Source organism: Panthera onca, chromosome D4 (assembly GCF_046562875.1).
Source record: "Panthera onca isolate mPanOnc1 chromosome D4, mPanOnc1 haplotype 2, whole genome shotgun sequence".
NCBI lineage: Eukaryota > Metazoa > Chordata > Mammalia > Carnivora > Felidae > Panthera > Panthera onca.
Genome location: NC_138351.1, coordinates 59,218,697 through 59,242,832, shown reverse-complemented (window position 1 = coordinate 59,242,832; position 24,136 = coordinate 59,218,697). Strand labels below are relative to the sequence as shown.

The following is a 24,136-nucleotide window of genomic DNA, read 5'->3' as shown; positions in this document are numbered from 1 at the left end:
CTAGAAAATTGAGTCGGTCCAGCGGTGGATTGGCCTGTGGTCTTCGTGTTCTGGGCAGTGTGGAAGCTGGATCTCTGGCCTCCTCTTGGAGCTGTGGGGGCGCCGGGGGGTGGGGGGATGATTCACGGCTTTGGAACTTCCCTCACCCCTTTCCCCTGTTCTAGACACTCGGAGCAGATGTCAGAAGTCTTTAACTCAGTGGGCGGTTGTGCTGTGTTACCGCAGGAGGCAGTGGGCCTACCATCTCTGTTGGTTTATGGGGTTGGTGCTGTCATCTTTTCTGCCATTGTCACCTGCACTCACAGCAGATGTGCCCAAGCTGGGGCCCGGCTGTGTTTGATCACAGTGGAGGGGCAGGTTGTGTGAGACTCCCTCACAGGCCGAGGGATCCCGGCACAGACTTTTGGAGAAATTAAAAAAAAAAAATCTAGTTTGATGTCTATCACCAAACAGGTCCTGATTTGGCAGGGGGTGGGGGCTGTTTTACTGTGTTTGTGGAGCACTGGGGGGAGGGGCAGCTGTTTTACTGTGTTTGTGGAGCATTATATTGGCTTTTAGCTTCTGCTCATCGGCCACTGTTCAGCTTCTCGTGCTGCTTTAAAAGGTATCGAGTGGGGGGCATTGAGGTGGCTTAGTCGGTTAAGCGTCCAACTCTTGATTTTGGCTCAGGTCATGATCTCGAGGTTTGTGAGATGGGGTCCCACATGGGGCTCTGTGCTGATAGCACGGAGCCTGCTTGGGATTCTCCCTCTCCCTCTCTCTCTGTCCCTCCCTGCCTTGTGCTCGCATGCACTGTGTCTCTCAAAATAAATAAACATTTAGAAATTAAAAAAGCTATCGAGTGGTCAGAATGCAGGTGTTGTTGGTCTAGACTGCTCTGTGCCATCAGATCATTTCTCGAGGACTGTGGCCCAGTTGGGGTATTGACCTTTAAGAAGGACAGTGACAGATTGAGATGTGTCCGGGTGGGTGTCACCTGGAATGGCGGGGATCTGGATATTACAGCCCCTGGAGAACACCTTGAGCCTCTAGGGTTGTTTCGATACAACAAAGAGAAGAATGAGCAGGACTGGACTGTTGCCTTCAAATATTTGGAGAGCTGGCCTGGAAGGTAAGAGGAATGAGACTTTGTTGTCTGGCCTTCAAGGCCAGTCTGCATCAGATTCAGAATTTCAGCTCAGTGTAAGAAAAAACTTGTAGATATGAGAGTGGTCTGAGGCAAAGGGAGCTACCTTGGTAGGTAGTGAGTGCCCTGTCACTAGAGGTATGTAAGTAGAGCCTAGGTGACCATGGGCTGGGGCTGCTGTATGAGAGCATCAAGAATCAGATGTAGGATTGGATACTCTTTGAGACCAAGTACTGATCTCCAGAAAGACCTGGGAAGTGATCTAGTCCGTTTTCCGGGGGCTAAGGGACAATGATTTGATGGTCCTGGAAGCCGACAGGATTGGGAAGAGTGGGAGCCCCAAATGGCAACCAGAGCCCCTTCTCCCCTGGCAGCACCAGGAGTGTGTTAAAGCAGAGAGGTGGGCAGAAGTGCCCTTGTTCACATCAGCAAACTGCCTTGAAGGACTACTCCCCAGTGCTCCCGGATACCCTTTCCCACCCTCCTTCCCTCTCTCCCTCCCTATCTCCCTGGATCCTGGCATTGGCTTCAGGGGGAGTTAAAGAGGCAGAAATTGTCACCCCTATCTTATAGGGGAGGAAACTGAGGCCCCAAAGAGTTCTGTGACATTGTCAAAGCCACACAGCTGGTGTGGCCTGGGGAGCTGGGAGCAGCTGGAGAGGCCCTGAAGGCCCCAGTTCCTTGGAATCCCCTCCCCACCCCCAGCTCTCATTACCCTCAGTCCCTCCAAAGAGATGCTTGGGAGGTAGAGCAGCCTGGGGCTGGGCAGAGCCTGGGGACAGTGTGAGGAAGAGTTTCAAGCAGAAGGGACTGGTCAGCAGGTTGGATGCTGCCGAGAGCGTGATGAAAAAGTCAGAAACCAGCACTGCTGGGCGCACTGGAGGGCTGGCCTCTTGCGGAAGACCACGGCACTGTTTTTCACAGGAGCCCTTGACAGCCTGAGGGAAGAGCTATGAGGAAGAGAGGCACAAAGGGCCAAGAGGAAGAGGCCAAGAGGAATCCTCACCCCCATTTCTCAGATGAGGCGACTGAGGCTCTGCAAGGTGGATTCTACTTTGCAGTCATCTCCAGCTAGGACTTCGGTTTTGCCCTGTGGGCAGTTCCTGCTGCCACTCTCATGCCCAGGCCTCAGGACAGGGGTGGGTGGTTACAGAGTCTAGTCACAAAGGGCCTGCCCTCTAGAGCTCACAGACTGGGGTCAAGACTGACAAACCCAAAGTCCCTCCAATGGTCAGTGTGTAAGATGGTGCTGTGATGGACGGTGACACCAGAGGGGAAGAAGAGCAAGGCAGGGAGGGGCAGATTTTGACCAAAGGGATCCAGGAAGGCTCCTCCTAGGAGGTGGCCCTTTATCAAGGGAAAAATAGTTTATACTGCTTCTGTTTTTTTTTTTTTTTTTAACGTTTATTTATTTTTGAGACAGAGGGAGACAGAGCATGAACGGGGGAGGGTCACAGAGAGGGAGACACAGAATCCGAAGTAGGCTCCAGGCTGAGCTGTCAGCACAGAGCCCGACGCGGGGCTGCAACTCACAGACTGCGAGATCATGACCTGAGCCGAAGTCAGACGCTCAACTGACTGAGCCACCCAGGCGCCCCTGCTTCTGTTTTTAAAATCAAATGAAATTTAAATTTTAGTTCCTCAGTTACACCCGCCACATTTCAAAGCGTTCAGTAGCCTCACGGTGTGCTGAGTGGCCACTGTATCGGATGATATGGCTTTGATGCAAGTGCTTGGCGCATAGTAGCTGCTCAAGAAGAGTGCTTCTTGGTGGAATGGGTCAGTCATGTGCTTGTGGAGGGTTCACAGTTAGTAAGGAGGGGGAGTGGGCAATCTCCTCAACCAGGAGGGTTTCTGTTTGGTATTTTGGGCTTCCACAGAAAGCTCTATTTGAATAAAGACTTCTGTAGCAAAAACAAAAAAGTTAGGGCACTGTTAGACTAGTGGATTGCCAGGGGCCCCTTTGGTCTAGAAATTCTAGGACTCTCCCCTGGGACATTTGCCTCCAAGATCAGCTTTGGGGATGTGGCTGCTGTGTCCTGATCTCAGATGAGCTGTGTGCGGCTCAGGTGGCAGAGAAGGCCCTGGGGCCTCTGAGGGCAGAGCTGGGGCTGGCTGAGGGAAGCTACGGGAAGCAGATTGTAGCTCAGTGCAAGGAACTGCTTTCAGATAACAGCCAGGCTAGGCCAAGGATGGAAGCATTAGCTTGGGAAGGGAATGAGCTCCCTGTCATCAGATGTGTGATCAGGGACTAGACAAAGGAGAGGCAGAAGAGCCAAAGAAGGCATTCTGATTTGGATCCCATGACTTTGAGACCTGTTACAATCTGGGTAGCAGGTGCTTCTGTGACCTCCTATGTCTGCAAGTAGTTTTCCCTACTTGTTTTTCCCTTCTGCCACCTGACTCTGAGGTGGCCGTCCACATGGACTTGACTGGGCAGAGGCCACATCGCATGCGTTTCTCTCCCTGGTCAGCTCCTTGGCACAAGGCACAGTGCCCAGAGGTGCTCAGGAGTTCTGTGGCTGGTACTGAGAGCTTTCGTGAAGTCTCTGGTGTAGGCCTCAGGAATCCCACTGGGCCATGGGGACAGAGCCTGATGCGGTGCTTCCCCCACTAGGAGGCTGGACTGGGCCAGGCAGGAGCGGCTGTGAACAGTGGCCATGGGTGAAAGGGCAGCCCCAGACCCTGTGTTTCTTCCTGGGCCTTGGATCTCCGGTGGGGTCTCTGTCCACCATCTATCTCCAGGGCCCCCATTAAGGTCCCCTTGACTCCCCCCTCCTTTCCAACCCCCAGAATTTGAAAAGCTCTGATGAGCACACCAAGGTCAGCTGAGCGAGAATCCCTTTCACTAGCTCAGAAGGCTGCCCAGTCCAGGACCAGTGTGGACTGTGGGAGCCACAGCTCCTTTGTGAGCAGTAGAGGTACACTGCAGGTGGAATTTCTGGCCTTCTGTCCCCCGGCTTCTCTCTGCCTGAAGAGGGCACAGGAAAGGCATCCAAAATCCCTAGGTGGCCTGTCCTTTTCAAGAAATGCCAAGTCCAGCATGACTCTCAAGGAGAGGATTGGGGGGCATTTAGGAGGGGCTCCTGTCATGACTATCTCTACCCCTTTCTGGGGGTGCCTGTCTCTTCCTCATGTCTTTCATTCGGGGGTGCATCTTATCCAGTGTTATCTGCCTTTGTTTGTGTCCTGTTAATAGACTTTTTCTGTCTGCTTCTGTCTGGTCTAGTGTGCATGCTCTCTCTCTCTCTCTCACGCACACACACTCACACTCTGTCACTCACGGTCTCACACATACACACGCTGTTGCACACCCGCTCTCTCTCACACACTCTTTCACACACATACACACTCCCTGTCTTTGTCACACACTCTCACATACAGACACACACTGTCACATACATACTGTCACACACACACACACCTCTCTGTCTCTCTCGTTCCTCTCTCTTTCTCTCACACATGCTCAGTCACTTTTTCTTTTCTTGTATTCACTCTTGCTCGCCCTCTTGCCAACTCTCTGCTCCTCTCTCTCCCAGGTTGGGAGCCCCAGCTCATCCCTGCTCTGCAGACCTCCATGGGACCCCACGCAGGGAGGGAAGGGCTTTCAGAAGCTCACAGACCGACCCCCTCCCCCACCACGGGCAGACCCTGATCTTCTTCTATCAGGACCCTTTTCCTTGTTGGACACTCCCATCCTATCTGCTGCTCCCTGGCTTGGGATGGAAGGCTGGGGACGAAGGTGCAGAGACCCCTCTCGGATTTGCCAGAAGGGAATGGATGCGTGAAAAGAGTTATCGGCAGCCCTTGATTCCACAGATCGCTCATCTCTGGAGAGCCCACGATGAGATGGTGAGGTGTTGAGGCAAGGACACAGGCTCACAGGCCAGGGACAGAGCAACATGAGGACTTCCTGGCGTGAAATCTTCGGCGAGTGACTTAATCTCTCTGACCCTCCACTTTGTCATCTGGAAAATATCCGTAGCACAAGCCTTGTGGGTTATTGTGAGGATAAAATGAAATCATACCCTCAAAGGGTTTAGCCCCAGGGGCCAGTCATAGTAAGTGCTTAATAAATGGCCACGGGGAAAGTGGGGCTGGAGGGTGTGAGGCCAGTCACAGGCTGAAGTCAAGCAGTCGCTAGCCTTCTGTTTGGTGGCTGAAACTAGGGATCTGCCCACCGCAGTCTTCCTGTTTGTAAGGCCTCTGCTGTGGCATCGAGACTGAACAACAGTGCCCCCAGGTGTCAGCAGCAAGACGAAGGGCCACTTGCTTTCCTTTGCTTCCTTTCCTCAGGACCTTGGTCTTCCAGCCCCCTGATGGAAAAGAGTAAAAGGATTAAGTCTCAGTCCACAAAGAGTGGCCCTAGGTACACAAGAGAGGCTCCAAGATGGAGGGCAGAGGGCAGAGCACCTGGGCCTGGGAGGGCTGGGGGTGGGGTCATCAGCTTGGACCTCAGGGCTCCCCTGTTGGAGTGAAGGGCCTTGGAGAACATCTGGGACATGTCATTCCAGTCATTATCCAGAGGAGAAAACAGACTTGGAGAAGAGAAAGGGTCTGACCAGGTCACGTGGTAAAAATCTGGAAAACCCAGAGGGAGGGAATGGACTCTTCAGAACATCCTTGGTATCCAGCTGCCTTTTGATGTGGCAACTCTCAGTTTCTTCTGTCCCTTCTCTCCCATTCTCCTTTCCGGCTGCTGCCCCCACTGTTGAAAGCCACCAGGAACCTCATCTGCCTGTGCTGGGACAGAGGGGCTCTGACCCCTGACTCATCCCCAGGGCGAACCTCAACTCTTGACAATGAGCCTTGCCCTTCCTGCCTTGCCTCCCGTTCTTCTTCCTTGTCCCTTCTGTGCTTCTGCTCCCTGTGCGTTCTCTGAGCTTTCCTGTCTCCAGGCCATTATCCACACAGGGGGCCCTCCCACAGGAGTGCTGTCCTTGAGGCTGGTCTGTTGGCCTGGCCTGGTTCCCAGAGCCAGCCCACTCCCTGCAGGGATTTTCAGTGTTGGACCAGTAGTCCTTCACAGCCAGGCCCAGGATGGAGCATTGGAAGCCAGAGAGCCTCTGCAGAGAGGGAAAGGAGTGACTAGCATTTTGTCTCCATCTTTCCTGGGGCTTTACCAGGGCAGGCCTCCCTTCCCCAGCCCTCCATGAGGTGCCCCCCTGGAGGTCTCCTCAGGCTGCCCATGCAGGGGGCCCTTCTCTGAGTTCTTTCTTTGTCTATCTGTGCAGGGCTCAGAACCAAGGTTCCCACTGGGAGGGGGATCGCTTAGAAGCCAGGTGGCAATTCCCAGCCTGGCAGTCATGCTTTACTTGGCTTGCCTTGGAGTTAAAGTAATTTTTGATTAGTTACCGACATTTAAAAATCAGATTTCATATGTGGATGTTTGGCTTTTCTTGGGGGAAAAAAAACCCCAAAACTCCAATCTGGCAACACTGGGCAGACTTTCCCACGTAGCCATGACCGTCTGTGGCTGCTGGGCCTGCGGGCCTCAGGCTGCTCCCTGTTCAACTTGCTCTCAGTTATTCGTGCTCTGTTTTTCTCTACCTGAAGGCCTTTGAGTTTCTGGAGTCCTAGAGTGGACTTGGAGGAACAAGCATGAGTCCAGTCGATGTAACTAAAGCCTGTGCGGGGCAGCACCATGACCTGGCCCAATGGAGCTCTGTGTGTGTGTGTGTGTGTGTGTGTGTGTCTGTGTGTGTACACATGTGCGTGTGGTCAGGGAAGTAGGCAGTCAGGTTCTTAGGCCAGTGGTGAGTGGGGTAAGGCACGGCAGTAGGGCAAGGTCAAGGAGCCACACCTCCCGTAGCCCAGAAGAGCAGTGAAATCGAGGTCATTCAGTCCACACCTACCAGATGAGACAGGCACAGAGGTCCCAGGCTTTGCCTCCGGGCGTGCAGGGCGTGCTGAGTGGCAGTGGTGATAGGGACCCAGGTTTCCATCTCCCAACCTGGCTGGCCACTTTCCGTATCCTTCTGGCTGTGTCATCATTGGCACTCTGAGAAGTGTCAGAGACTTTCTTGGTAAAGCAGAGGACCTGAGGCCAGGTGGCCAGTTGGAAGGGCTCCTTGGGCCTTTCCCTAGTGCCTAGGGCCTGTCCCTTGGGTGTGTGTGGGGGGTCGAGTTTCAGTTCCTCCTGGCCCCCGGGTCCCTGAGTTTCACTTTGATTCAGTGAGTGAAAGCCTGTGTGAGAGCCAGCACCACTGAATACCCCCTCCACCCCTCCCTGCCCCTGTTTTCACGCTTGCTTTGCCCACACCTTCCCCTCTCACCCCCCAGCTCCCCTTCCCATGGTCTGTGGTCTGGTGTTCTGGAGAACCCTAGGGAATGTAAAGGATAGGGTGACAGAGTGTGAGGGATCTCAGTTCAGGGAGCTGGTTCTGAGGTCAGCCAGAACAAGAGTTCTGGGGTCAGCTGAGGGGACAGCTTAAGGGATAGAGTCTCCACAGTGGACGGGCTCCCACTGGCTTTCTTCCCCGATCTGTGTCTGCTGCCCTGTGGGGCAGAAAATCCCACAGTCCCTTCTCTCTGGCTTTGGAATATGGTTAAACCTTGGCCACAGTCTGAGGCTCGGGGCTTCACAGGGCTCCAAACTACTAGAGGCTTATAAGGCAGGTGCAGGAGCCCGGAAGGAGGGGGATAGGACCTCTGGGCCCCTTTCCTGACTCTGTGGCTAACTTACTGGTGACCTTGGAGGGAATCCCTTCCTCTCTCTAGGCCTATTTCCTCATCTATGATATGGGATCAAGGGATTCCTAAGGTTTTTTTTTTGTGGCACCAAGATTCTGAGCTTCTCCTAGTCCCATCTCAAATACTGTTGCAGTATTTTAGAACAATGGTTCTCCAATTTTTGGTCTTGGGACCCCTTTAAATGCTTAAAAATTATCAAGGACCCCAAGAAGGTTTTTAGTTTAAAACATAAAAGTTTAAATACTTACTTACTAATTCATAAAAAATAATAGGGGTGCCTGGGTGGCTCAGTCGGTTAAGCATCCAACTTCAGCTCAGGTTATAATCTCACAGCTTGTGAGTTTGAGCCCCGCTTCTGGAGCCTGCTTCGGATTCTGTGTCTCCCTCTCTCTCTGCCCCTCCCCTGCTTGTGCTCTGTCTCTCTCTCTCTCTCTCTCAAAAATAAACATTAAAAAATTAAAGAAAATAGTAATAAACAAGTAACATAAGTAATGTGTTTGAAATAAGAAAGAATCATATTTTCCATACCAAAAAATTTAGTCAGAGTGGCATTGCTTTATGATTTTGCAAATCTCTTTAGTGTCTGGCTTAATAGAAGACAGCTGGATTCTCAGATCTGCTTCCTTATCCAAGCTGCTGTGATACCACACATCCTAGTGCCTTTGGAAAACTCCACTGTGTACTTGTGAGAGGGTGAGAGTCAATGAGGCCAATAAAATCTTGGATTTATTATGAAAATAGTTTTGGCCTCACAGGACCCCCTGAAAAGGTCTTGGGGTCCCTCAAGGGGTCCCTGGACTATACTTTGAGAATCTCTGCTTCAGGCTACTGGGGACTCTGAGCTTGCTTACTTATCGCTTATACAGAGAGGGAAAGCAGTTAAATAGTTTTTACTAAAAGGAAAGGTACCATCAGTTCCCCCTATTTTTAGCTCCTGGAGGCAGGGGGAGCCATGGAAGGTCTTTGAGCTGGGGTGGGGGGGGGGAGTAACAAGACATGCTGGGCTTTGGAAATCCTCCTGTAGCACATTGGGTATGCAGTGCTTACTCCTCTCCCAAGTGTGAGCTCCCACAGAAAGGCGCAGCTACTGAGGTTTCTTTCATTGCCAGCAGAATGTCTGTAGGGCTTGAGGTCTGACCTCCCTCCAGCAGGCTTTCTTCAGGGTAAAAAGCAGCCACCCAGTGCTCCCTATGAGACTGGAGAGCGGGCATTCTGAGACCCAACCACGTCTCCCCAACCCAGCTCAGCTCTGCACTAGCTGGCAGATCCCTGAGATCTCACGCTGGGCATAGTTTTGGTGGGAAAAAAAAAAAACCCAGGTAATAATATTGAATAGGAATGAAAAAAAAATGAAATAAAGTAGTAGGTTTGGTATTTATCTGAACTCCTGCTATTTGAGGAAAAGTAGGTCTGAAAGGCAATTGAGACGGGAGATTTCTGTTCTGATTCCATAGGCGCTTCTAGATGTTTCTGGAATGCCAGTGGTTGGGCACTGGTGTGTGTGCATCTATGTGCATGTGCGTGTGTGTGTGTGTGTACAGTTTCACTTTGGAATGTCCAGTTTTCCTCTTCAGTGGTACAAGCTTATTACTTGTACTAGTCTTTCCTTGGACTAATGGACTAAAATGGAGGAGAAGGAGGTGTCCTAAGGTAATTTGAGAAGAACTGAGAGACCAGGGCTTAAAGGTGTTAGAGAAGATGCATATGAGAAAGAGATTGCTTGTAGTGTAATGAACTGAGCTATGTATGAGGGGAAACAAAACCATGGCCCCTGGAGAAACTCAAGGAGGAGGATGAAAAGCGACAAGAAGGTCAGGCACTTCCCTGTACTAGCCACCAGGTGGCACCATTGACCCAAGACAGCTTAGTTGCTGTCCAGGGTTGGGGACAAGAGGGGTAACAGGGCAGTGTGTAATGGCCATGTGGGAGTTTGTAATTCAGTGGGGGGTGGCGGTGGCCAGGTAGGCTGACTGTTTCCTAGAGACTTCTTTCAAAGCGTTTAGTCAGGGCAGGCAGAGGCTGGACCATCCTTGTTGCAGATCAGTCTGGTCTTTCCTCAACTCCATGGTGCAGATGTCTAGATATAAACCTTTCTGAGAGTCAAATCTTTGGTTCTATTCTAAGCCTTTACTGGTTGTGTGGCCTTGGGCAAGTCATTTCTCTCTTTTTTTTCTTCCTTCCTTCCTTCCTTCCTCGCTCACTAGCCCCTCCCCCCCTGCCCCCCCCCCCCTCTCTCTCTCCTCTTCTTTCTTTGTTCCACACCCAGCATGGTGCCCAGTGCAGGGCTTGAACTCATGACCCTGAGATCAAGACCTGAGCTGAGATCAAGATTCAGAGACTTTAACTGACTGAGCCACCCAGGCCAAGTCACTTCTTTCTGAGTCTTGTTTTCTGCATGTCAAAATGTGGAGATTTGAACAGGCAGTTTTAGTGGTCTTTTGGGCTCTGACATTCTGTGGTATGCCTGAGGGAACACGGGAGGGAGATGGAGTTAAATTCAGGATCATTCAGCTGTATTACCTTGGGCAGGTCCCTTCCCATCTGTGGGGATTATAGTAACATCTCCCTCAGACTTTTTGGATAAAGTAGCAGCCTCGAAAAGACTTTGCAATCTTTTTTGGTCCTGTAGGACAAAGAGGATTGCTATTTATTATTTCCCCTGGAATTGAAGTTGGCCAGAGGCAAATCCTTACAGTGTAGAAAGTTTGTGCCTCTGCCTGTGACCACCAAAAAGGCCTTATGGCAGGCGCTGCTCAAGGTCACTGTTTTTCTTGAATCTCCTCATTTCTCTCCATCTCCACTGCTACTGCCTCAGTCCAAGCACTCTCTCATTTGAACTATTGCTTATAGCTTCCTAGTGGGTCCCTACCTCCAATGTCTCTGACTTCTCCAAACAGTCCACTTTCCACAGAGCAGCCCCAGATGCACTTCTGAAATAGTTCTGATCAGTGACTCACCTAAAGGGCTTTTGCTCTTCAGCTCTGCCTGTTGTTCTCAGAAGCCCAGCAGACTTAAAAAGGCTGCAAGGCCCTCTGTGATCAGGCTCCTGCCCATCTCGGGAGCCTCATCTCTCTCCACCCTCCTTTTTTCATGCTTATTCCAGCCACACCAAACCTCTTTCCATGTCTTGTTCTTTCCTGCTTGCAGCCTAAGCTTTCTGTGCATGGGTTGTAGGATCAGGCAGTGGGGGCTCTGATGCTGACTCCACCAATGCCTACGCATGTGACTTTGGGCAAGTTATTTGACCTGAGCCTCAGCCTGAGTTTCCCCATATATAGAATGAGGGCACAAATTATGCCTATGATTGGGCTGTTATGTGGATCGTATGAGGTAATGCATGTAAAGTGCCTCTGTGTGTGATACATGCTCAATAAAGGATGCCTCTTATTATGGTGCTGTTCTCCCTGCTTGGGAAATTGTCCCTTCTTGCCCACCATTTACCCAGGTGACATCCCAAATCTTTAGGATCCAGCATGAATATCACTTCCTAAGCGAGGGCTTCCTTGGTGCTCACTCTTGCCGGCTCCCCTGGCCCCACCCTCAGCACACAGAACCTGCCTGTTGATAAAAATACCACATTGGTCATTGTCTGCCCTGTGAGACTGTGTCTGCAGTGCTCATCACTGTTGCCCTAGTACCCAGCACAGGGACTGGTTCATGGCAGCAAATATGTACTGAATAGGGACTCTGGATGACATAGAAGCCTGGAGCCCATCTGGTCGGTGGATGCTGGCGGCTGTGTAGAACCCAGAGCCTTGCACATCAAACATCCACCCATTCTTGCCTGACCCCAAAGCCTCTGTCCTCCAGCCGCTGCTGTCTGGCCCCATAGAAAGGATCTCATGGCAACCATTCCAGAAGGGAAGGGAGCTCCTTGGTCTAAATACACGTATATGCGTGTACAGATGCGCATGCACACACATATGTGCATGCTGGTGCCTTCAGCCCCTATCCTGCCTGCCACACCTGAGCATATGTTCCAGTGTGTGGCCCCAAATCGCAACTACAACGCGGCACAACTCTAATGGGTAGCACTTACTGTTTACTGTATGCATTTTAAATTATTAATGCATTTAATACTCACCACCACGGCACCAGGTAGGTACTCCTATCATCCCTGTTTTATAGAGATTCAAAGAGATTGGGGAAGTTGTCCAAGGTCATATAGCCCCAACATTCAACAGTGGCAGTGTTGGGACTGGCACCTGGGTGGTCGCCATCCTGATCTTCCTCTCATATGGTGTCGCAAAGGATGGCATCAGTGGGAACTCCCCCAGCTCTCAATTCCACCTACCCCCCCCCCCCGCCCGCCACCCCGTCCGTTTCTGCCATCCTATCCTCCTGCCAGTCTGAGCACAGGGGGCGACCTTGGCTCAGAGCCTGCTTTATTAATTAGGTGCCCCACTTCGGAGGTTTCCCCCAGCACCGCTGTGCACACTTTCTTGTCACACCTTCAAGTTGGTCGGTTTCAAGCGCAATAATTGGCTGATCACACATAGGCTTTAAACCACAGCTGGGTAGTGCAGCGGGTGGACTAGAGTTTGGACCCAGCCCTTCCGGGTACCAGCTGTGCGAGCTTTGACAAGGATCTTCTCTGAGTTTCAGTTTCCTCTCCTGTCAAAGGGGATAATAATTTTGGCTTTTCCTGGCAATTAAAAAATGTTACTTGTGATATTTCACTAGGCACTGGCATGTGGCAAGTTTCAAAATCGCTATTATTATTTCTATCATCGAAGCAGAGTTGTTACCCTGAATTCAGATTCCTTGATGACCTTGTTGACAGTTTTCTAAATTCCCAGCTTTTTTGTGTTCCCATTCTTTCTTTTTTTTTTTTTTAAATAATTATTTTATTTATATTGCTAGGATTAATGATAGGACCATTCAGGCAAGGGGTCCAAAGAAAAAGGAAGACATACCCACCAGAATTTACACTGGCAGAACTTTAGCTCTGTATTCCAAAAGGCTAATAATTCGAGTTGTGGATGAGGACAGCTTGCAGAGGCAGGATGAGACTGACATGGGGTGGAGAAGCCTGGGTTCCTGACCCCAGTTCAGCCACTGTCTTGCTGTGTGATCTCCATCAGGTCCCTCCCCTCTGGGTCCTCAGTTGAGCCCAGACAAACCTTCCAACTCTGGATCCTTCCTTTTCCCTCCTCCCCCCCTCTCCACTGCCCCCCTCCCTGCTCCTCATCTTCTCTCTCTTCCGTTTCCTTTCTGTCTGAGATACAACGCCATCCAGCACTCTTGAATAGTACTTTTGTTCTGCTAACATCTCTTTTCTGAAAAGGATGATTGGTCAGGTTTGTATCTTTTAAATGCTGGCACGTTTTATCAGTTAAGAACCTGCAAACCTCTCTCCCAAGACATAGCCTTAAGGAGTAGACAAGCTGCAAAGGTGGGGAGGGCGTTTATGGGAGACAATGGAGTAACAATAACAAAATCTCTTTGGGGGCCTCATGTATGGTCCCTACAGAAAATGCCTTCTTTCCTGAGAGCCCCCTTTCCTGCTCTTGCCATGACCTTAAGCGTTTTCCAGCTTGACTCCAGTTATGACTTTTGTCCCTCCTTAGCTCCCTGCAGAATGGGAGAGGGGGCAAGAACAGAGCCCACACTTGGGTGGCCCTCACCTCAAGGCCTCTTTGAGGTAGGGCGTGGAGCACTGGACTTGGAGGGACAGGGTTTAAGTGCTGCTTTGAGTGCTGGTGATCTTGGGCAAGCCATTCTGGGCCTCAGTTTTCTTCTTGGCAAAAGAGAACAGAATGCCTTCCTCAAGGTCTTGTGCAGACTCGGTGAGAAGCAATGCGTGAGAAAGTACTTTGTAAACTGTAAAGCTCTATGTAGGTATGAGATGGTTCCTATAATTCAGTTCATGAGCCTGTTCCCAGACTGAACAATTCCTTAACTCCTCCAGAGGTCAGTTTTCCCATCTGTAAAGTGGGGTCTGTAGTACCTAGGTCATACAATTACTGTGAGAATTCCGTAAAGAGTGCAAAACACCTGGCACAGTTCTTGGCAGTGGCAGGTGCCCAGGTCTAGGTCAGCGCCCTGTTCCTTTCCCTTTCTCATTTTTCCACAGCCCTTCCCCGTGAGCACAGCGCACAATAATTATGCTACATGCTTCCAAAATCTGGCTGCCAAATCTTCGAGCGGCGGCTCCTTGGCCGGGAGAGCTTAGACAACTTCCCTAACCTGCGCCTCCATTCTCGTCCCTGTAAAAAAAGCATCATAGTAATATCTGCCTCAAAGGGTTGTTGACAAGATTAGACGGTGCCCATACACGACTCGACCCAGGGTCGGCGCCAGGTGAATGTTAGTGATTCCGCCGGACCTTGCGCCCTCCGCACAGCCAGACGCGGGACCCCGGCTGCGGTCTCCTTCGAGCCCCCAAGGCAGGTGGAAGAGAGCCAGGCCTGAGCGGAGCGGGAAGGGGTTTATTCAAGGTCGCACCAGGATTCCTGCGCCAGGAGCTTTGAGGAATTTCCAGAGATTCCGTCGTGCCGCCTTGCGACAGAGAGGCCAGACCGCCCTCCTGGTCCGGTCCCCCTCGGCCCGGAACGGAGGGTACACTTCTCCCGGGAGGGCATCGGGATTTTCCTCCGCGGTGTGGAAGGAGAAATAAATTCAACCGCAGATTCAGGCCGTGGCGCAAAAAGAAGGGAGCGCGCGGCGCCCTCGGGAAGGAGGCGGCCCGCCGCCCGGCTCCGCCAAGCATTTGCAATTTAATTGACATTTGGCGGCAGGAAGCCAATCAGTATAAGTCAATTGACGTTCGGCGATAAAACTACCCGGCGGCCGGGCGCTCCCCCCGCCGGCGGCCTCGGCTGGGCCGCGGGGCACAGCGTGGCGGCCCCGGCAGGTAACGGCGCTGGCGCGTGTCTCGGCCCGCGAGGGGGCGGCGAGCGGCCCGCTGATTGCCGCGCAGCCCACGGCGGCCGGGAGAGGCCCGTAATGAATGACTTTATTTGCCGGGGCCCTGCTGAGAACAATTGAGTTTGTTATGGTAACAACGGATGCCAGCTTTCCGGGCCCCGGGGAGCGCGGGAGCGGCGGCAGCCGCGAGCTGGGCAGCGGAGCAGATGATGCGCGCGGAGGCGAGGGGCGCCGGCGGCGGGGACCCGGCCCAGCGAGTGTCAGGAACCCGGGGACGCTGCGTACCCCCGAGCCTGGGGAGGAGAGGCCGCGCTGCCGGGCCGCCTGGGACCGAGGTGGATGATGCACACCGCTCTCCCCTTGGACCACAGTGCAGACCTGGGATGGCAAGACGCTTGCTTGTCCTACCGGCCAGCCTTCCTGGGTGTCCCCGCGGCCCCTTCTTCCCTCGGCCCCTGGGGCCTAGGGGCTTCTGGTCTGACGGAGTGAGGCTTTGACATCAACTTTTTGTCTCTTGCACGAGTGGAAAGTAGAAAAAAAGCAGAAAGGCATTCCTGCTTCGTTCCAGTGCGGTGGCTTGACAAATTCAGGGCCGGATTTCCGCCCAACATGTGTGGGCATTGCCTCTATACCCTCCGCCCTGGAGAGATGGTTTTCTCTCCACCTCTATCCCCAGTCTGCATCCCCGGGCTTTGTGGCATGGCACCTCCCACAGGAAGCCCTCCTTGCTCTTACAGAGAAGACTCAGTCGGGTGGCTGCCCCTGAGCCTCTGCAGCCTTCTACTATCTCCCCCTTCAGACCATGAATTCTAAGGACAGGAGCCACCTTCCATTTCTCCTCAGCACCCACCATGGAGCCTGGCACAGAGCACAGATGTGGAAGGAGTGGATAAGAGACTGGACCTCTCTCTTTCTTGTAATCTCTTTCTTTCCCCCTGGTTAGAGACACCAGAGTTCCTTCTCTCCTTTTTTTTTTTTTTTTTTTTTCCTTTTCCAGTTCTTTTTTCAGGCATGCTATCGTTAATTCACTCAACAAATATGTACGGAGAGCCAACCATGTGTTAGGTACCCTGGTACTAACGGGTCACTGCCCTTGGGGAGCTTACTGGTCAGCGAGAGAGGATAATGCAGTACATGCGATCAGTACACCAGGAACCTACTGTGTGCTGCATAATGGCCAGAATTCCGAGTCAGCTAAGCTTGATGAAGGCTTGCTGAGGGCTTTTCCCTCTGTCATTGCATTCAGTGATCCCTAGTGCCACCCTGTGACAATCACTCTTATTCACAGATGTACAGACTGGTGTTTAGAGTGTTTAAGAAGGAGCCCGATGCTGTGGAAGGAGTCTGGCTTGGGAATCCAGCACTAGTTTGCCATATGAGCGATGTCCATGTTCCTCCCCTCTGTGCCCTAGTATCCCCATCTGTAAAATGGGGGAGTTGCCACTGATCATCTGTGAGGGCCAGCTGAGGATGAGTGTGAGCCAGGAAGGACACAGGTCTCTGTCCCCAGCCCCCAGCCCCCTGGTCTTGCAGTGTGACCAGTGGAGGAGCAAATGTTCTTTTTCTCTCAGCCTTATGAGGCTGGCAGTGAGACTGAAGCACTCACTATGTGGCAGGCACTGTGCTCTCAGCAGCCTTGAGAAGTGCAGGTGCTATTACTGTTTTCCTTTTGCAGATGGAAAAAATGAGAGATGAAATAACCAGCCCAGGGTCACAAGGCTAGCGCGTTGCAGGGCTGGGAATCAGACCCAGGCAGTCTTGTTTCAGAGCCTGTGCACTTACCTGCTCTGCCTGTGGCAGGGGGAGCACATGGGCCTCCTCCCCCACTCCCCTACTCTTTCACCTCACCCTCACCCCGGCTTTGTCCCACCTCCCCAGCGCTCTCAACTCCAGGCCCATTTTGCATGTTTGCAGGACAGCAGGAGCACTGATTTCTCAAGGTGTCTTTTCTTCCCTTGGCCTTTTGCTCTTTCCTTTGTTAGAGACCCAGGCAGGAAGGAGAAGCTTCTGTGGAACCCTAGTCTCCTCTTGGCTCTGTTCTAGCTGGATTATTGTGTTTGGGAAATGGGTTTCTAAAAAGGATGGGGGGGTTCCCGGTGTTGGCTTTTAGGAGCAAGCTCTCACTGTTCATGTTGAGGAAGTACATTTATTTGAGAGTTAATTGTGGCACTCGTCTTCCTGTCTCTCGAAAGGTGTCTGGAGAACTCTTTCTTTCCCTAGATACGTCCTTTTTTCAGGAAGACAGATTAGGAAGATAGTCCCTGCCATGGGATAGTCCTAACAGGCAGAACTGGAGGGGCCTTGGAAAGCATATGCAGTGAATACCTGTCAACTTGGCATCCCCTCTTTAAGACAAGTATTTGGGGGGTTCCTGGGTGACTCCGTGGGTTGGGTGTCCAACTTCGGCTCAGGTCATGATCTTGTGGTTTGTGGGTTTAAGCCCCACATCGGGCTCTGTGCTGACAGCTTGGAGCCTGTCTGTCTCCATCTCTCTCTACCCCACCCTGGCACACACTCTCTCTCTTTCTCGCAAAAATAAATGAACATTAAAAAAAAACCTTAAACAAACAAAACAAATGTTTTGTAGTGCTTCCTTTGCTATGTGAAAATGAAATTTAGAAACAATATAAGCTACCTACCCACATAATTTTAAAAAATCAATTCAATGCCCCAATTGTGACAAAAGGGGGAAAGAAAAATAAAATCATAATAAAATGGTGTATTTCATTATGTAAATGCTCAGGCATGACTACGCCAGAAGACATAATAAAGTAGTCAGTTGCTTTGCACTTATGCAGAGAATCACCACGAATGCAGCGGCTACAAATGTGGGCAGCTGTGTTTTTTGGCAAAGCAAATTCTTCTGGTGGTGTTGCAGTCAGTAAACTGATTTTCTGAAACTATGAACATGTCTGGATACAATTCCAACCAAAACAAAGCATAACCTTTTCTCAATTTATGTGATGGTTGCATTCCCGGAAAAGTCAGTGTAAATTAAAACACAAGTTTGTGTCTATAAGTAAAACAGTTAGGTTAATGGCTCAGATATTTATAAAGAGAGTTTTGGGGCATGTGGCTGGCTCAGTAAGTGAAGCAGGCAGCTCTTGATCCTAGGGCTGTGAGTTTGAGCCCTGCACTGGGTGTAAAGACTACTTAAAAATAAAACCTTAAAAAAAAAAAGTTTTCACCAACCTGAATGGGTCATTCCAAAGACATGTGGGCTCAGGGCAACTCTTCACTGTGCTGAACGGGGCTGGGTACCCCCCTGACTCTGCCCACTAAATGCCGTAATTCCTCCCTGGTAACAAAAACGCACAGATTACCCAAATTTCCTCTGACCTGATCATCTTTGTTGAGATCCACTGGAACAAACAGTTTGTCTCTGGGCTCCCTTCCTTTGGGAAGTTCTGTGACTCTGGTAAAAAACACTATCTGCATGTATTGTGCACCTGTTTTGTGCAAGACCTGGCATTTGGGAGACAGAAACATGAGCTGATTTCTATCCGGGCTGTGAAACATAAGCCCCTACTCCATGGGTGCCAAGCTCCCAGGAGCCCTCAGTCAGTGGCACAGCCTCCTCACATCGTATCTCTGCCGGGATATCCTCTGCCCCCTTCCTCATCCTCCCAAGCCCAAATCTTGGCTCAGATGCCACCTGCTCCCTCCAGGAAGCCTTCCCTGACCCCCCGTTTAGTACCAGATGACTTCTGTCTCTTGGCCCCCACCGCCTGCCCTTTGGGGTTCTCTTAGGGCACTTTCCCAGGCTGGTGTCATAGCTGCATCTCTAGGCTTTGTCTCCCTGCCGGAAGATGGCTCCCTTGAGGGCTGAGATTGGGTTCCCTTATGGGGCTAAGCTTGGACTCAGAGCACCAGAAAAGATGGTCGAATGCTTGAGCCAAGAGATGCAGCCTAGCCCGGTATCCCTCTCTGTACATATCTTGTCCTTTTAATTAAGCACATGGCTTCCTTCTCCTGTCCTCACTCCCTGTCCTCATCAGCTGACAGGAGATGCTTGCTGTGCCAACATTGCGATCTCATTTGGGATCTAGCCGCTTGCTCGCTCCGACCTAGTGCTTGGACTCGGCACAATTTATTGAGCCCATTGCACGGATGAACTGAGGAGGTCACACAGCTGGCAAGTGGCGTAGCCCGAGCTGGTGCCTGCACATTACCATCTGTGTCATTTAAACACTTCCAAGCCTGGGCCTCTCTCCTAGGGAGTCATTCATCTTTTTAAAGGCTCCTGACTCAGTGTTGGGCACTGTGGCCTCCATGGTGAACATGGCATGGTGGCCCCCTTTGACTTGCCTCAGGGGGTTCTGTCTCCCAGGCCCCAGGCCAGGCACGGAAGGCAGCATCGGATGTCCCGAGTGGGCCAGTGACCACCCTTTACCAACAGGTCATCAAGGAGCGGCTGTCTTCTTTGTACTTGTTTATTTTGTCACTTTCAGTGAAATGTCCACTTTTGTCCATTCATTTCACAAGTGTTTATATTGTGCCTGCTAAGTGCTCTAGGTACTGGGGACACAGTGATGAACAGGATAGACAAAAACCTCTGCCCTCATGAGTGACATCTTCTAATAAGAGAAAGAGAATAAGTAAATAAGGAAAATAAACAGCATGTTGCTAAGTGCTCTGGTGGATAATGAAGCTGGGTAAGGGGATAGAGAGTGAGGCGAGGAGGGGGTGGGGAGTACATGCTGGTTTCTGGAGGGTGGTCATAATGATGAAATGACATTTGAGGAGGGAGGAGTGAGCCAACGTCTGGGGAGGAACTTTCTAGAGAGAGGGAAGGGCGGATGTGAAGATCCGAAGCAGGGGTGTGCTTGGCATAACTGAGGGACAGCAAGGAAGCCAGTGTGGCTAGAGCTGACCGAGTGGAGGAGAGTGGGAGGAGGGGAGACAGGAAGGCCAGGCTGAAGGGCAGGGCACCCAGATGCTGAAGGGCCTTGTAGGCCATGATCCACTGTGGATTTTGCTGGGAGTGAGATGGGGCATCAGTGGATGGCAGCCCAGTACGTCTAACCGGGAACTTCAGAGGTGTGTTTTGCCCCCTGCCACCAGTGAGTCGCTAAATTCGTCAGATTTTCGCTCCTGATCGTCTCCTGAGCCTGGCTCTGAACTGGGTAGTCATTCCCGTCGTCAGCTCTCTCCTGGGCTGGGACCATCGTCTGGCCCCGGAGCCTCTGTCACATCTCCCTCTGATGAGGTCTCTACACTGTGGCCAGATCAGACCATATGAACCCCTCCACCCCATAACCCTTCTGTGCCAGGCATGAATTTTAAGTATATTAATATGATCACACAAGGGCCCAACTATTTGGAAAACAGACTGGGGGGATCTGGGATGTGGGGTTTGGGGTTACTGGAAGGTGGACTGTCATCTGGTGGGTAAGAGAGGCAGTGTGCTGCAGGGAGAGGTCCAAAAGCCCTTTCCCCCACTCTCAGCGAGCCCCTAGTCTCAGCCCTCTCTCAGGCCTCAGCAATGGCTCCCCCCAGAGGCGCCTACTTTATTTATAGCTTCTCCCCAGCTCCCCGCGGGTAGAGGAAAAGTCCATTAGTGTGTTTGCCGACTCTGCCAGCTCTGAGCAGATGCAAGGCTTATTTGCAAACTGTCATTGCCCTGGCCTCCTCCAGAGACCCGCATGCTGGGCTCAGCCTTGTGGCTCCAAGAACCACCTCCCCCAGGCAGACAGCCGGGCAGAGCCCCTGTCCCCTGATTTCCCACAGCACAGAATCTTGGCTTGCAGTTGGGAAATTTAAATTAAATGCCGTGAAGGAACCATAACAGTACATTGGGCCATGTTGACAGTGGAGAATGAGGTTCTCTCTGTTGGTAGGAGCCCATTGGCTTGGCACAAATCAGAGAGGTGTCCGGAGAAAGTGCAGAGTCCTGAGCTGAGCCCCTGGGATCCAAGTTTGAGTTCCGGTTAGGCTGCTGAGTGTCTTAGTGACTTTGGACAACTGTTTACTGCCCTCTGGGCCTCAGTTTCGAAGCTGTACGTGAAGCTGCAGACAATCTTAGGATCCACCCTAAGCTCTAAAATTCTCAGACATGTGATTTGAAGATGCTTCTTTCATCCAAGTAGTCGAAGACAGTGGTGTGCCCAGAATGTCTTGGCAATCCTGAAATTCCCGGAGGTTGGCAGAGGCACTCAGGAGCTGAGTCCCTAGGCCTCTTAGTCTCACCTGTCCTGATAACGCTGCTGTGTGACCTTGGGCAAACCACCTTCCCCCTCTGTGAGCCCATTTTCTCATCTGTAAAATGGGAATGATAATCACTTGCTCAACTCTTTCGGCTCTTGTGAGAGGCAGATAAACTGAGGAATGTGAAAGGTCGGCGAGAACATATGCTCGAGTGGCGGCTGTTACTATTGCTGTTGTGGTTACCATTTTTGGATGTGCCTTACCCGGTGTGGGCACACGCACTTTCCAGTATAACATAAGCACATGCCCCTTCTGAGTGCAGTTGACGGTGGTTCCATGCAGAATGCAGAGCCCTCTTAGAGTTTGTGCTTGCTCAGTTCCATGCCATCCTGAGTCCACCATCGACGTGCATGTGTTTGGTGGAAAAACACACCACAGATCCACACAAAAGCCTCTTGAGTTCTTTTCAACTGGGACAGGAGATGACACACATTGGCAGACAGAGGCTGATCTCTGTGTATCCAAGAGGAGTCGAGCCAGTCCGAGTATATCTAACAGGTCAAGCTCTGAAATGAAGAAGCAATAAGCCAGTGAAATGGTACTATCACCGAAACATGATTGATCAATTGAATTCTATCAGAGACAGTGGACAGTGAGATTAACTCAGGCCTGATAGGTTCAATGAGTTAAAGCATGATGTTCATTTCAGCTTCATTTCACCAGTCTTTGCTTGTGAAATTGGTCAATCAATAGAGGTTGAAGATCATATATATATATATATATCGGGGACCATCTTATGGGGAATATAATCTCAGTAGTTGGCTCCTGGCTGGGGCTGCCTGCCTCGGGTAATGGAGACAGAACAGGGACTCCATCAGCCCCATCGAAATGGCCTGATATCTTCTCCAAATGAAAAGTATTTTTGGATCTCTGATGATTTATCTTTTTTTCCTCCCTCTCACTTTGATCTATGACAAAACCCATACCCATCTTGGAGAAATATAGTGATTTCTCTTGAAAACATTTGTGCAATGATCAGATAGATACACTTCAAAATATGAACCTTCTTTTTAGTTATATTGTCCTTGGAAAAAAATAAAGACAGTAATTTAAAAACTCAAATGGGGGTAATGCAAAGATATCAGTGTAAATATGATTTTTAAACCCTTTTATTTATTTATTTCTGTGCCGCGGGGATGGGGGACAGACTGCTGTGTGTGTGAAAGCCAAAAAAGGGGACGCATGCACAAGGAGTCCTTCCAGGTATAATTAAAATGAAGCCTTTAGCATTCTTTAATCTCATCTAAAAGCACAACTCATAGAAACAAATCACCCTTTGCTGCTAGTAATATTTCATTCGCTTTGGAATATTTTCACCGTGGTGGTTAACATCTTCCCTAATTAGTGTGCCTATTTCTGTAAGGTGGAGGAATTAGGTACTACTGTGCAAGGTAATGGACTTGGACAGTATGGATTAGAGAAAACAGACTTGTCCTGTGGCAGTGCACTGGGTATTCCTTCCTGCCTATTCGTTGAGGTCATCTTGATTTAATTAAGCACAAAGAAATCCCATCTCTTCGTACCAACACCATGAGAGCTTCAATTATGTATTTGTGCTGTTTGTACATCACAGTATATATTAGGGTCTGGATAATGGATAGCAGTGCTGAGCAGCTAGACAGAGAGGAGAGAGCCTTGCACACTTTGCCCTCTTCCCCCTCCCCCAATTCCTGCATTCCAGTCCTACTGAATTATAGCCATTTCCCAAACACCGTGTTTTCTCGTGTTTCTGGGCCTTTGCATATGCTGTTCCCTCTAGTTGGAATGCACTTCCTTCCTCTCTCCACCCCTTTCTTTGGCTAACTCCTTCCTATTCTTTCTTAAGTCTTGGGCTCCAATTTTTCCACGTGGCTTTTTGGATCACCCTTGCCCCTAGTCTGGATTAAGTGGAGTGGGTTAGTATAGGCTTAGGAGCAGACTCTGGAGTTAGACTGCTTGGGTTTGGATCCCAGCTCTTCCATCTCTTAGCTGTGTGGCCATGGGCAAGTTACTTAACCTCCCCGCACCTCAGTTTCCTTATCTGTAAAATGGGAGGGGGAAATAGCAGACTTAACATTATTGGGTTGTTATGGGGACTAAGTGGGTAAGGTGCTTAGAATAGTGCCTGGCACGGAGCAAGCTCTGTATAAGGACTGCCAACCACCATTTGGCTCCCGGGGCTGTCTCCGCTTCTTCGGCTCCCAGCACTTACTACATTGGAATTATTCACTCCTCTACCTCGTCCACTCAAGGGAAGGAGGGTGACTTAAACCCCTCTCTAATTCAGGTGGCACACTCATGGCCAGACAGCCAACAGGAGTTTGGTGCATGCTGCTCAGGAATGAATGGGTCCATGAGGCTTGGAACAGGAATCAGGAGTCTTGTGTTCCCAGGCTCAGCTCACTTTGGACTTGCCTTCTGGCCCTGGACAAATCCCTTTGCCATCCTGGAGTGTGGAATTGTCGGTCCCTTGGGGCCTTTCGCTCACTGACAGCCTATGACACATTGGGTAACACACGGCACAATCAGATTCACTCTGGTCGAACCCGAACGTATTTGGCAATTTTACAATTTTGCGTTTTCCTTCTCTGAGAAGAAAGATTGAGTGAAACTAATGGCTGAATAATGGTAGTTCCAATGGAATTCTCCTCCACGCCACTTTGATTTTTCTCAGTCTGCGGCCCCACTTTAAGATGGTATTTATACAATCACTCAGAACATCGATTTTGGTTTGGCGCTGCCACGGGATATTTCCAGCCCTGCCATCCTGGTCCCCAGCACAGGGCCTGGCTCATAGTAGATGCTCTAGAAATGTCCTCAGCTGAATCTTATTGTCTGTGCCAGGAATCCCATCCCCCTCATCTTCTCATTTTGTCTCCTCTCTTTATCTGGGGTCTGGCTCGGATGGCCCCTCCGGCAGGACCCCCTCCCTGTTGTTAGTCGTCTCTGGGTCACCCTCAGCATCCAGACACCCCCATGCAGAGTACAAGAATTAATGGCGTTGTGTTGTTGTTGCTGGGAGCTTAGAGCTCAGCTGAGTTTAAAATTTAAAAGTTTATGAACTGCCTCAGATCTTTCTTAGAAGTAGTTTAGAACATAAGGCCTTAGTCGTTTCACTCTTTCCTTCTCCGGATCACTGATGTCATGGAGGTCACTCCCGAAGGTTTTCTCCCGAGTTCTCTGATGACGCCAGAGACTGTCCTGCTGCCGAGTTCCCCAAGTCATTCAGGCCTGCATCCCCTCAAGTCTTCCTAGGTTATG

At 50.8% G+C, this 24,136-nt stretch overlaps 1 protein-coding gene and 1 long non-coding RNA gene across 5 annotated transcripts in view; one reads left to right on the top strand and one right to left on the bottom strand.

The window, feature by feature from the left end:
* Nucleotides 1-24,136, top strand: part of PAX5 (paired box 5) — a 194,484-nt gene that overhangs the window by 32,442 nt on the left and 137,906 nt on the right. The gene's annotated exons all lie outside the window — the stretch shown is intronic.
* Nucleotides 846-4,216, bottom strand: LOC145713028 (uncharacterized). Its single transcript, XR_014135965.1, has 2 exons — nucleotides 2,133-4,216; nucleotides 846-1,104 (listed from the first exon to the last, which is right to left on the bottom strand). It is a non-coding gene; the product is annotated as an uncharacterized LOC145713028 (long non-coding RNA).